Source organism: Chionomys nivalis, chromosome 19 (genome assembly GCF_950005125.1).
Source record: "Chionomys nivalis chromosome 19, mChiNiv1.1, whole genome shotgun sequence".
Taxonomy (NCBI): Eukaryota; Metazoa; Chordata; class Mammalia; order Rodentia; family Cricetidae; genus Chionomys; species Chionomys nivalis.
The window spans coordinates 10,959,712-10,972,468 of NC_080104.1; the positions used below are offsets into that span (position 1 = coordinate 10,959,712).

General features: G+C 50.0%; 1 protein-coding gene across 16 annotated transcripts in view; it reads right to left on the reverse strand.

Annotated features, from left to right (window-relative positions):
• The window catches only part of Trerf1 (transcriptional regulating factor 1), a 231,807-nt gene extending 225,992 nt beyond the window's left edge, over nt 1-5,815 (reverse strand). For 13 of the 16 annotated variants that reach the window (XM_057751034.1, XM_057751033.1, XM_057751031.1 and 10 more), the window contains exons 1-2: nt 5,759-5,815; nt 4,815-4,899 (exon numbers count right to left, since the gene is read on the reverse strand). The gene's annotated coding sequence lies outside the window, so the exon portion shown is untranslated. Of the gene's footprint in view, nt 1-4,814; nt 4,900-5,164; nt 5,204-5,317; nt 5,460-5,678; nt 5,713-5,758 lie in introns of those variants that run through there. The other 3 variants (XM_057751018.1, XM_057751017.1, XM_057751019.1) reach the window with 3 other exon arrangements.
• Nucleotides 5,816-12,757: the final 6,942 nt, after the last annotated feature.

Here is a 12,757-nt window from a genome sequence, read left to right on the forward strand (position 1 = left end):
AAGGCAGTACTAGTTACTAAAGATGCAGGGCTGGGGGATGGTTCAGTGGGTAAGGCAGTACTAGTTACTAAAGATGCAGGGCTGGGGGATGGTTCAGTGGGTAAGGCAGTACTAGTTACTAAAGATACAGGTCTGGGGGATGGTTCAGTGGGTAAGGCAGTACTAGTTACTAAAGATGCAGGGCTGGGGGATGGTTCAGTGGGTAAGGCAGTACTAGTTATTAAAGATGCAGGGCTGGGGGATGATTCAGTGGGTAAAGGCACAAGCTTGAGGACCTGAGTTCAGATCTCCAGCTCCCACCTTTAATAAAAAAGGAAATGATGGTGGGGGTGGGGTAGCTGTAACCCCAGCACTGGGGAGGTAGAGACCGAAGATGGATTCCTGGAGCTCACTCCAGAGCTCCAGATGCAGAGAGAAACTCTGTTTCAAAAATTAAAGTGAAGAGGGCTGGAGAGAGGGCTGACGAGGCAAGGACATGTCACACCAAGTCTGATGACATAAGTTTGATCCCCAGCACCCACAAAGTGAAAGTATAAGACCTACTCCCACAAGCTGTCCTCTGACCTCCACACACACAGGTACACACAGACACAAATAAATGGTTAAATAATAAGGTGGTTAGAGCAACAGAGGGAGACCCATACCTAACACTGACCTCTGGCTTGCTCAAGTACACACCTGCTCACGCGAGTACACACCTATTCACGCACACACACCTGTTCACGCACACACACCTGCTCACACACACACACCTGCTCACACACACACACCTGCTCACGTGCATGCACACCTGCTCACACGCGCACACCTGCTCACGCGCACACACCCGCTCTCACGCGTACACCTGCACGCAAGCACACACACACACAGAGCACTCTAAAGAGCATGCCAGGTAACTGTAGGCTGGCTGGTTTTAGTCCTTTTCCTAAGGGGAGAAAAAAGTCTCAGCAACACTTTAGTATCGTCAGTTCCCAGCCAGTATGAAAACCTAAAGCTACGGTTAGGCCACGAGATCCCTGAAGACTGCAGACCTCTTCCCTGCTCAGCCACAGTTTTCTGAGTTCAGAGATGAGCTAGGGTTCACTGCCCTTGGGACAGAACAACCTCTTATGCAGCTTGGGGTCTAGAGCACCTGTCTGGATCCTTATTTTGTGTGTGTGTCGGTATCTGAAGTCAGTAAAAAATATCAAGAGCTTTCTCCCCAAATGCCCACAGTGCCAAAAAGCGCCCAGATGGGACCACACATCATTATCCCTGTCACTGCCCAGACAAATCAAAACGCCCCCAAATGACTTCTTCACAGTTGAGCATGCAAGGCCACACTGGGCTTTTGGGTTCCCCTCACCTCCCCAACGCTACCTGCTGCCTGGGAACAGCAGTTTAATTGACCTTAAGCTTGACTAAGCATCAGCTCACACAGCCAGCTGGCTGGAGCGGCGGCTCCTCCGATGAGCTGAAATGATTCTGGATGCCTCAAAGTACAAGCTCCCTTTCCATCAACACATAATTAGGATTTTTTAAAAATATATCTACAATGGGGTTGGAGAGGTGGCTCAGCATTTAAGAACATCTACTTCTCTTCCAGACAGCCTGAGTTGGATCCCAGCACCCAAGAGGAGACTCACCACTGCCTGTAACTCCAGCTCCAAGGAACCGGACACCTCTGGCCTCTGCAGGTACCTGCGCTTGCATGCACAGACCCACACACAGACTCATGCACATATACACAACTTAAAATAATTTAGAAACTAAATCTGGGAAACGGATGAATAAATGGTTCTTCACAGCGGCAGGCCCTCCTGGGAATGGCCTGCATGTGATGGCATGGGTGCCAGGCTGCTCTGGAGCCTTTGTGGAATGCCAGCGTACAAATCCATTTCTCCCCGAGAGGACAGAAAACAGAAGTTAATCACCTCGCCCTGAGTCCATGAAGCAACCTGGCCATTGGCCCAGCAAGACACTGTCAAGAGCTCTAGGTCCTCACTTCACAGAACACCGGTTAAAGCTGGAACCCAAAGGTCTAGCCTTTCAAAAATGTTAATAATAATAATAACCCATAAAAGCAGAAACAGTTGGAAATTGGTACCTTATCCCTTTTCCTTTTCCAGAGACACTTTGTCCCTGCCTTGAGCATCCAGCCACCTTTGAAGTCCTGTCACTTGCCGGGCGGTGGTGGCGCGCGCCTTTAATCCCAGCACTCGGGAGGCGGAGGCAAGCGGATCTCTGTGAGTTCGAGGCCAGCCTGGTCTACAAGAGCTAGTTCCAGGACAGGAACCAAAAAAACTACGGAGAAACCCTGTCTTGAAAAATCCAAAAAAAAAAAAAAAAAAAAAAAAAAACTTGAACCAACTACTAAATGCAAGGCAACTTTGGCACTTCTTGCCCCATCATCTTCACCGAGCGTTCTTCTATGCAACCCCCCTCACCCCGAAAAAAACATTTTGTGTTCTTACGATCAACCTATCCATCAAGAGAGGAAAAGAAAATTCTAAATAAGCTTTATTTTCGTGCCCACACATTTATAAAAGCGCACAGAACACGACACCCTGTCCCCCCTCTATAATTTAAACTCTGAACTCGACAAAAACCACAGGCCCGAGCTAGTTAACAGAGTGCACAGTTCACAGAGCAACTGTTTTCACAGCGAGCTCGTGTAAACGTTCTCTGGTATTAACACACGCCTGCCATGTGGACGTCTGCTTACCAAACTGTGAAAAGACCACATTCACTCTGGAACCTGCGAAATTAATCTTCTCCATGCATAAGGCAAAGGTTCTCTCTCTCTCTCTCTCTCTCTCTCTCTCTCTCTCTCTCTCTCTCTCTCTCTCTCTCTCTGTCAGGCTGGCTTCTAAACAATCTATTGGCAAAAATAGACATGCCTAAAAGGGCGGGGCCCAAAGGGGTGTGTCACTCCGAGTATCAATTCCTGTAAATCAAACCCTGACAATTGTCACAATATTTCAAAAAGAATGAATTAAAATTCTTGGGCCTTCAAACCTTTATTACCAGGAGAACATTCTCAGCTGAATGGGGAGGGGGGCACAGTGACTTGATTAATGGCCAAAGCAAGACAATAAAATAAATCCCATAAATGTTAAGATGGGGGAAAAAAGAAGCTGAATGACGGCTCTTGGCTCTCAGGTTAGGCGTGTAAATAATCCCACCCTGGAATAAACACACACGAGAAATTCTTATTTACTCTCCCAGCACATACACCAATCAGACTCACCGGGTTAAAGATAACAGCTAATTTGTTTAGCTAATGCCTAGTTGGGAACATGTGAGAGGCAACACTAAGGTTTCTAACTAACTCAACTCTCAAGCTGCCGACTATCAAACCCTCGATCCTGAAATCCAATGGTAGAAAGGGGAAGAAAGGACTGTCTATCGGTAGCATGGAAAGGGGGTTTGTTTTTAACCCAGTTTTCCCTGCTAGAATCAAAACCTGTTTACATAACCAGGGAAGGCTTAACTGACTTTAGTTAACCCCAGTGTGACTGCTTATGCCTTAACCCTCCTAACCAGTTCCTGGGCAGACCCGGCGATACTCAAATTATCCTGGCCAAGTTCACCTCCCAGCACCAGCACCCATCGAAGAAAAAGTATCTGCAGGAACCAATAGGCTGAGCGCCAAGAAAGCAAGCAAGGCAAGGCGAAGCCGGCTGCTTTAACTAGCTAAGTGCTGGGTCTCCACAGAACACATTTCCACAGACATCTTCCTGCACGAAAAGAACACACGGTACAGAAGATAGACCCCAACTGGGTCAACTTAAAACTCCTTTCTTAAAAAAAGAAGAAAGAAGGAAGGAAGGAAGGAAGGAAGGAAGGAAGGAAGGAAGGAAGGAAGGAAAGAAAGAAAGAAAGAAAGAAAGAAAGAAAGAAAGAAAGAAAGAAAGAAAAGAAAAAAATCATCTCTAATGCCTGAGGTTTTTAAAAGACCAACAAACCTGCTTCTCCCAGGCATGCTCTTGGAGATGTCTTGGGCCATGCCTGGACAGGTCATTCCTAAGCATGACTTCCACACATCTCCCAAGACAGTCCAGGGCCTTCAAAGACCAAGCACTCACTACAACACAACCCTTCACTTGCCAAAGCAACATTTGTCTGGGGAAAGTTTGACAGCAAGCTGATTCTAAGCGGCCAGTCAACGGCATGGGGAAGCCAAAGGCGTTTTCTTCTTTAACCCAACCATGGCAGGCACACACGCTCTAGGCCAGCGCTGCCCTGAGGCTGCCTGTCTCCGTTAGTGAAACTGTGGTTTGGTGTGTAATTTCTGCTTCTTCACCCACAGTTACTTCCCAGACTCCCAAACTGAAGTTGGGGAAGGAGGGGGCAAGTTTACCTCCTCACCCACTTCTCCCACCTGGGTGGTCACACTTACTTCTGGGGACTACCCAGCCCCCACAGAGCCCGCAGACTCACATATATACACACATGCATCGTGTCAAAAACCCCAAAAGACACATCCCTAGGGTCCTGCGGTTTCTTGGCTGGAAGAATGAAGGCTTTATAATATATCAACCTTCAATTTCAAACCCACCACCGTCACCCTTTAAGCTGGGGTTTGCCAATTACACCGCCCACCTCACCCCTCCCCCTTTTCTGGGATGCTGTAGCCGGCAGAGAGAACCGGGAAGAAGGCAAGCACGGAAAAGGCCCTGCTAACGTATTGAAAGTAAAGAGGCCGCGGGAGACTTGTCTTTCTCTATCCCCCCCCCCGCAGGCTTCCCTCCGCACCCCACCCCCATCTTCTTACGGATCATCCCCCCCCCAATTAAATTTTTTAAATGAAACTTAATAAGCTTCTTGCCTACCTTGGCTGTTTCGGCAACAAGTGCCTGGGCGATCCGACAAGACGACCAATCTCCACTTGGGGGGTGAGATGGGGGGCGAGCCGAGCTGATGGAGTAATTTCAATATTAATTTATGTCAGCCGCCTTCTCGCAGCTACTCATTTACAGTACTGCCCTCAGCCTGTAAACAAATATCGCTCCGCCAAGAAACATACTCCCCAGATGCAAGCCCCTCTCCCCAAGCAGGGACCTGGCCCCTCGCCCCTCCTTCTCACAGCAAGCCCCCTCCCCCCGAGTCCCGGGTGGGAAGCTCAGGGTTTTCCAAACCACCAACTCACCACCTCCAGCCACCACCCCAGCAAGAAACTTACTCGGTCCGGTCTACGCCTCAACCCTCCCTCCAGGAAATCTCCTCTCCATATGCATTCAGCCTCCCCGCAGGAAATCTGCTCCCCCCTCCCCCCTTCTATATACATGCACCCCCCCTTCTCCTCCCCAAGCGCCCTCCCCAGCCAGAAACTTACTAGCTAGCAAGCAAGCGTGCAGGCGCTCTCGTTCTTGGAAACTTACTCCCAGATATAGCATCCACCAGCACCCCTCTTTTCCCCCCGCCCCCAGGCCCTGCTCCCTTCCCTGCCCTCCAACTCCAAACTCTCCGCATCCAGCCCCTCTCTCCCTCCCGGGTGGAAATTTGCAGCGCCCGGCTGCGCGCGTGCATCCACCCTCCTCCCCTCCAGGAAACTTACTCCCCATCTGCATGCACCGCCTCTCAGCCATCGCTTAGAGGGAAGGGGGTGTGCTGGGGAGACAGAAATACATATGTATCTCTCGCCCCTCCCCCGGCCGCAGCCCACTCAGGGCCGAGCAGCGCTAACCTGGCCTTACCTTTTTGCATGGCTCCCTCCCCGAGCCCTCTGGATCCGTTCCCCAGCACCCCAACCCACCCCCTTTCACCCATTACCCACCCCTAGCAACCGTTCCTAAGCTCCTCTCGGCCTTTTTTTTTAAAATCCAGGATGCAAATTCCTCCCCTGTCAGCAAATCGACTGTCAAATTATTTTCTTGCAAAAGGAGAAAGGCGGGGTAGAGTGGGGGGGGGTCAAAAAGAGGGGGGCAGACAGGCGGGTAAAGGGAGGGAGAGGGACAGAGGAGGGGAGAGATATCCCTCCGCAGAGCTGGGGCTGGCGGCGGGCGGGGAAGCAGGAAGTAAGGTGTCCAGCGCGGCGGAGAACCCGCCGCGGCCCCCGCCCGCCGCCCCTGTCCCCCGGGGCGCCGCTCTCCGGCAGGCGCGGACCGCCGGGTGCATTGTTTGCAGCCTTGCCCGGGCCGGTGCCCGGTCGACTTTTTTTTTTTTTTCCGCGCTCTGCGTTGTGTATGCGTGAGCTTGCACCTTTTGTAAGCTGGCGAGTCTCTGGACGCAAAGGATGGGACCACGAGCCGGGGACCTGTCAGTCCCCGGAGTGCAGCAGACTCTCAGATCCAGGGAGGGGGTGGGGGAATCGAGGCCCCCTTGGGGTGGGAGGGGTGCGAGAGCAGCTTGTTGGCCGGGAAGCTGCCGCCTTTCCACCCCGGACCGGTTGCAGGATTGCTTCCTGCGTCGCAGTCGCGGTTATTGTAAAAGGCGCGTTGCAAATCTAACGACTCGGGTTGGGAGATTTTTGTTGTTTATTTAAGGATTTGCAAAGATGCCAAGGTCCAGGCGGGCTGCCGGAAGGGGTCGTGCCTCGAACCCTCACCACCAACGCATCCCGGTCGCTGTAGGGCCTGGGGTGCTCCCGGGAAGGGATCTGCGGGCTCAGGAGAAGCTCGCGCCTCCATCCTCTGCCCCATGGGGGCGGGGAGAGGTCTCCATCTCCGCCCGGCCTGGGAGGGTTGTTGCCTAGGAGAGAAGCGGGCAGGAGGGAGGGAGGAGAGGAGGGGGCCCGGGTGCGGCCTGCGTCCGCCCCTCACCGTGCGCCATGACTGTGGAACGTGGTGCCGGGGAGGAGGGCCCGCCGCCGGGGGGCCGCCCGGGGCTGCTCCGCATTGGTTGCAGAAACCCGAGCCCTGGAGTCGCTCCCCCTCCTTGGGTTTGTCTCCTCCTCCGGCTCTGCGGGGGGGGGGGGAGCGCTGCACCCAAAGCGAGAGCAGCTGCGAGCAAGGGGGCAGGGCGCCGGCTGGCAGGCTAGCCAAGAGTTCGAACCCTTCTCTGGGGTCGCTGGCCTCGGAGACGAGAATGGACCAGAACAAGATCTCCTCCCGGGACTGCAGATCAGACCAGGTGCCACGACTCTAGCCCAACCTCCCGGCATCTCTAGCCATCTCCCCGGTTCTTTTCTGGTCTAATGAAACGTGCGCCAAAGATAGTTCAACTAAACCAGCAACCTCGCGCGGAGATCTGGTCTTCGGTGTCTGAGGATCCCCAGAACAACGAGTGGTTTTTGTTCTCTTTCTTTCTTTCTTTCTTTCTTTCTTTCTTTCTTTCTTTCTTTCTTTCTTTCTTTCTTTCTTTCTTCCTTCCTTCCTTCCTTCCTTCCTTCCTTCCTTCCTTCCTTCCTTCCTTCCTTCCTTCCTTTTCCACGAGGAAAAGTTACACGTTTCTTTCCCTCCGCAGTATGGATCGTTATGCCTCTTTCTCCCCAAATCTGGCGCGAGATAAGTCACTGTCCTCCATCCACGCCACCCCCACTCGGGCTCTGGGTGTGGACAGGGCGGGAGAAAGAGTATATGGGAGCTTAAAGCATGAGGTCATGGGTTGAAGACGCTACTGCCAAAAGCAGCGGAGGTGGTGTGTATGCGCATGTGCCTGTGTGGGTGTGTTTGGAGGGGTAACGGTTCTCCATCTTCAGCACTGGAAAACCCTCTGTCTAATTCTTTAAATTCTAAAACACCTGGAACAGAGAGGTCCCCTGAGAGAAACAGAAAGGGGCTTGGGTCTATTTAGCTCAGTGAACCTCTGGCTCATGCCCCCTCCTTTCAACTGAGCAAGTAAATCCTGGGGACAGAGAACAGGGTCGTAGGGAGTACTCACCCTTACTTTCTCAATCCCCTCCCTCTATCAGGACTGCGGCCCCTGAGTCCCACACCCCAGATTACTGCCCTTTAAACCCTGCGAGTCCCTCCCGGGTGCCCTCAGAATAAAGCAGGTTCCCCACGAAGGGGCGGGGAGGGGGCGGGTTAGCCTCTGCAGCCCCTCTCTTCCTTGTGCATAAACTTTACCAGTGCCCTATTCCTGAGTAGGGGCTTCCTAAGCATTGGTCTACCTGATTTTTCGAGACCTTGTTGGACATTCAATGTACCAGTCCCCTGACCCTATCTCCAAGAAGCCTTTCAGAAGTTACACCTTCATCTCTAGCTCCCCTGGGATGACGGGTCTTTCTCTAGACCTTCGGGTAGCCTGGCTGACACAGAACTGGCCCTAACTTGCCAAACTTGAGAGCCACCACTGCGCTGGGCCTGATGTCCCCTAAGGGACTTGGATCAAACCTTTTGAACTCTTGGTTTCCTCAAGAGACCCTGAGAAAGCAGTGCCCTGCCCTACCTACCAACCTGAGCTCCCTCACCTCCAAAGCCCAGCATACATACCCATACACCCCCGCGGGAGGAAAGGTCTCTAAAACAAAAGCTCCTCCCTGGGGCAGATAAGAAACCCAAGTAGATAAGGATTCTGGCTGCAGAGTAAGTTACCTGGCCCCAGGTCTCATACAGACGTTGACAATGCAGGTTTGCAGGGGCTCCTAGACCACAAACTGCAGAATGCTGGGGATTTGTTTCTTACTACCACACAGTCACCTTCTCAACCCCATGCTTACAGAACCCACGGGGTTCACCGAGAGCAGAGAGGCAGTATTGCTAAATAGTAGCCCAGCAGACTTTGAGCAACCTCTCTCTGGAATGGTGGCCCCTACAATAAATTGACATGGTGTGGCTTAAATAGGTTAATATTTACAAGTCTTAAAACACTGTGACAAGTTCTTGTTTGTTTTTTAATGGAGTCCGGTCACACACACACACACACACACACACACACACACACACTAGAAAATTATGTTCCAAGAATCTGAAATTATTTAAACAAAGTTTATCTTTGCCTTAAATGATTGGAACACAATAAAGACATCCATACTAGAAAGACCATATTAGTCAATGAAACCAACTTTTTAAAAACACTTTTATCTATTTTATGTGTGCCTGGTTGGAATATGGAGGTCAGAGGACAACTTGTCAGCAATTGGTTCTCATCTTCCACCAAGTGGGGTCAGGAATCAAACTCCCGTCTTCAGGCTTGGTGGAAGGCACCTCTACTCGCCGGCCTTGATCAATGAAACCACTCTTAAAGGCCACCCACAGAGTGAGTTGCTTGGTCTCTAAAAGGGCTATAGAATTTTAGCCTATTTTGGCCCAGGACTGTAATTAAATTCAGTCTGTATTATACTATATAATTGACCTGTGGTTGGTTGTTCGGTCGGTCGGTTGGTTGGTTGGTTGATGACAGAATCTCATTATGTAACCCTGGTTATCCTGAAAGTCTCCATGTAACCCAGACTGGCCTGGAACTCACAGAGATCAACCTGCCTTGCCTCCCAAGTGCTGGGTTTAAAGGTGTGTGCCACCATACTCTGATATGAATTTTTAAAATGAGAGTCAAAGGGCTGGAGAGATGGCTTATGGGTCAAGATTAATGCTGCTCTTCCAGAGGACCCAGGTTCAATTCCCAGCACCCACGTGGTGGTCCACAGTCACCAGTAACTCCAATCCCGGGGTGGGAGAAGGGGATCTGATTCCCTCTTCTGGTTTCCATGGCACTGCATACGGGTGGTACACAGACATACATGGAAGCAAAACATTCATTCACATAAAAATTTTTTAAAAATGAAAAGAGAGTCAGAGAGAGGATGACTAATATTAAAATATTGTCTCAGATCTTTTTGACTGAAAGCTCAAAGGCATCTGTGCACCCCAGTGAGGCCCAGTGACCACTGCACAAACTACGGAAGTTGCTGACAAAGCTGTTAGATTTTGATTGTAAAATTCTTGACACTTACCTCCATGGTAAGACGTTTTAAAAATATAATTATTTCATCTCCTCCTCGTTTTGAATGGGCATAATTCATTTACATGGTACCAAGTTAAAATCAACAGCCAGAGCCTCTTCTCCACCCTCTACACCATCCTTCCCCAGGCAGAAGCAAGCAGATTCCCAACCCATTGGAAGCCGTGCTAGACCCGTGGGATGCCTACTTAAATCTGTATGTGCAGTTCTCCTTTGCCTGCCCTGGCACAGCCACAACCTTACTCTTTCCCTTCCCACCCCATTAGCCAAACAACAAACTTTGTTGGCAGTAGTTACCTGAGCTACTGACAAATGAAAATGGTTACCTAGTTTGTGGGTCTTTCTCCTCGACACTAATATGTGTGTGTGTGTGTGTGTGTGTGTGTACATGCCCCTGTGGGTATATGCTGGGTATACATATGTGTGTATGCACATTCATGTGAAGGCCAGGCATCTTTAACAATCTCCCCTCACCTTGTTTGTGGTTTTTTTTTTTTTTTTTTTTTTTGGACAGGGCCTCCCAGTGAACCTAGAGCTCCCAATTGAGCTAAATTAGCTGATCATCAAACTTCAGGAATCCGCCCGGGGCTGGGATTACAGGCACACACCACCAGGCTCAGATGTTGACGTGGGTGCCGGGGATCTGAACTCAGGTCCTCGTGCTTGTACGGCAATCCCTTCACATCTAACCTACTTCCCAGCTCCCTTCCTCTTCCTGTGTGCTAAATACTAAACGCAGATAGTAATCTGCCCTTCGCCCTGTCATCACCCCCAGTTAACAGATGCAAACAGAAATGGGGCTGAGGGAGCTTTATGTAACTTTCACCGGTTTTCCACCGGACCGGCGTGAACGTCTCCTTTCCCCTGAACTCCAGCCCTCTCACTTCTTTGCAGCATGGGGGAAATTGCAGTAGCTGCCTGAGCAGGAACGCCTCTTCCACGTGCACAGGAAGGTTCTTCCTCCCCGCTTCTCACCTCCATCCTGCTTCGTGCTCATTCTGTTTGGATGGAAGAAGAGCCAGTGGCCCCAGTGCTGGTTTTCCAAAGAGAAAGTTCGTTTCTGAGGCCACGAGGGTTCTTTGCCTATCTCAGGGACAGATCAGAACGGATCAAAAATGGAAATGCAACAATTCATAACCGAAGAAAATGTTTCAGACCCCGTCAGCTCTGGTGAGCTGCTCTAGGAGCAATGTTTCTGTTCTGAAGTTAAATACCTGGATTATTCCTTAGTAAGTTTGACAATTTCATTCATTTTGTGTGCATGTGTGGTTTGACTGCACGTATGTGTGTGCACCATGCACATTCCTGGTGCCCAAGGAGGTCAGAGAGGCTGTTGGCCCCTCTGGGACTTAGAGTTACCCACATGAGCCACCATGTGGGTTCTGTGAACCGGAACTGGAGTCCTCTGAAAAGCAGCTCATCCTCTCAACTGCTGAGCCATCTCTCCAACTCCTTAAATTTCTTTTTCATATGACTTTGCTCTGAAATGAAAGTTTGTCCTTTGAGAGAAAAAAATATCTGCATTTCAAGAAAAAGGTAGGATAGTCTATTTAATAACTTCAAGAAATAGAATTCTTCCCTTTGGTTGTCTCCATGTATGGGCATGCTCAGTGGGTAAGAACACTTGCTATGCTTGCAGAGAACAGAGTTCAGTTCCCAGCACCCACACTGGGCAGCTCACCACCACTTGTAACCAAGGACTTAGGGATCTCCCACTCTTTTCTGGCCTCTATGGGCACCTCCAGCCACATGTTCATACACACGTAAATAAAAATAATTTTCCCTTTTTCTTTTCTTTGTTTTTTGTTTGTTTTTGGGTTGTTTTGTTTTGTTCTGTTTTGTTTCAAGACAGGGTTTCTTTGTGTAACCTGGCTGTCTTAGAAGTAATTCCGTAGACCACACTGACCTTGAACTCACAGAGATCTTCTGGCCTCTGCCTCCCAAGTGCTGAGACTAAAAGCCTGAGGCATCACATCCAGCTAAGAACAATTCTTTTCTGTTTTTATTATTATTTTTTTTTTTAGGATTTTCGAGACAGGGTTTCTCCGTAGCTTTTTGGTTCCTGTCCTGGAACTAGCTCTTGTAGACCAGGCTGGCCTCGAACTCACAGAGATCCGCCTGACTCTGCCTCCCGAGTGCTGGGATTAAAGGCGTGCGCCACCACCGCCCAGCTAAAACCAATTCTTAAAAATTACCCATTTCTACTTCAACTGTCCCCACTGCTGCAAGAGGAATCCCAGGAGTGGCAGCAGGACCTCAGGAGAGGTTTTGAAGAGCCACATGAGTTTAAAACTGCTGCTTCGTGAATGCAGGGGAAAGGTTCAGTGCGGACAGGAGAGAGCAGTGACACAAAGCCACAGGGTGTCTCCCATTCTTCTGTTTCTTCGCCATCTTTGAGTCGGTCACAACCAACATAATAAAAATCAAGATGCAGGACTTACAGAATTCCCACTTTAGAGCCATTATATGAAGCAAGTATAATTTACCCAGAGTTACTTCAACCCCTAGATTGTTAAGGATGCTATTGAGAGAGCTGGCTTACCCAAGACCAGAGGCCCAACTGGTATTTGTTTAGTAATACTGAGAGATGGCTATCTCTGTGTCAGGCAAGTGTCTAACAGAGAGAAAATTCATCCCAGACTATGAACTGCCTCTCAGTTTAAGTCATACTGGAAAACAAACCTTAAACTAAATTCAGATATTGAATAGATTCTCTCTCTCCCTCTCTCTCTCTCTCTCTCTCTCTCTCTCTCTCTCTCTCTGTGTGTGTGTGTGTGTGTGTGTGTGTGTGTGTGTGTGTTTGTGTGTGTATTACTGGTCCCTTTGCCTTTCTAAGTGAGCTCTAAAACAGCTTACCCACGTCCTGGTGGGGAGCTGGATGGATGGCTCAACAGTAAGGGCACACGGCACCAAAGCCCCAAGTCCAGAACCC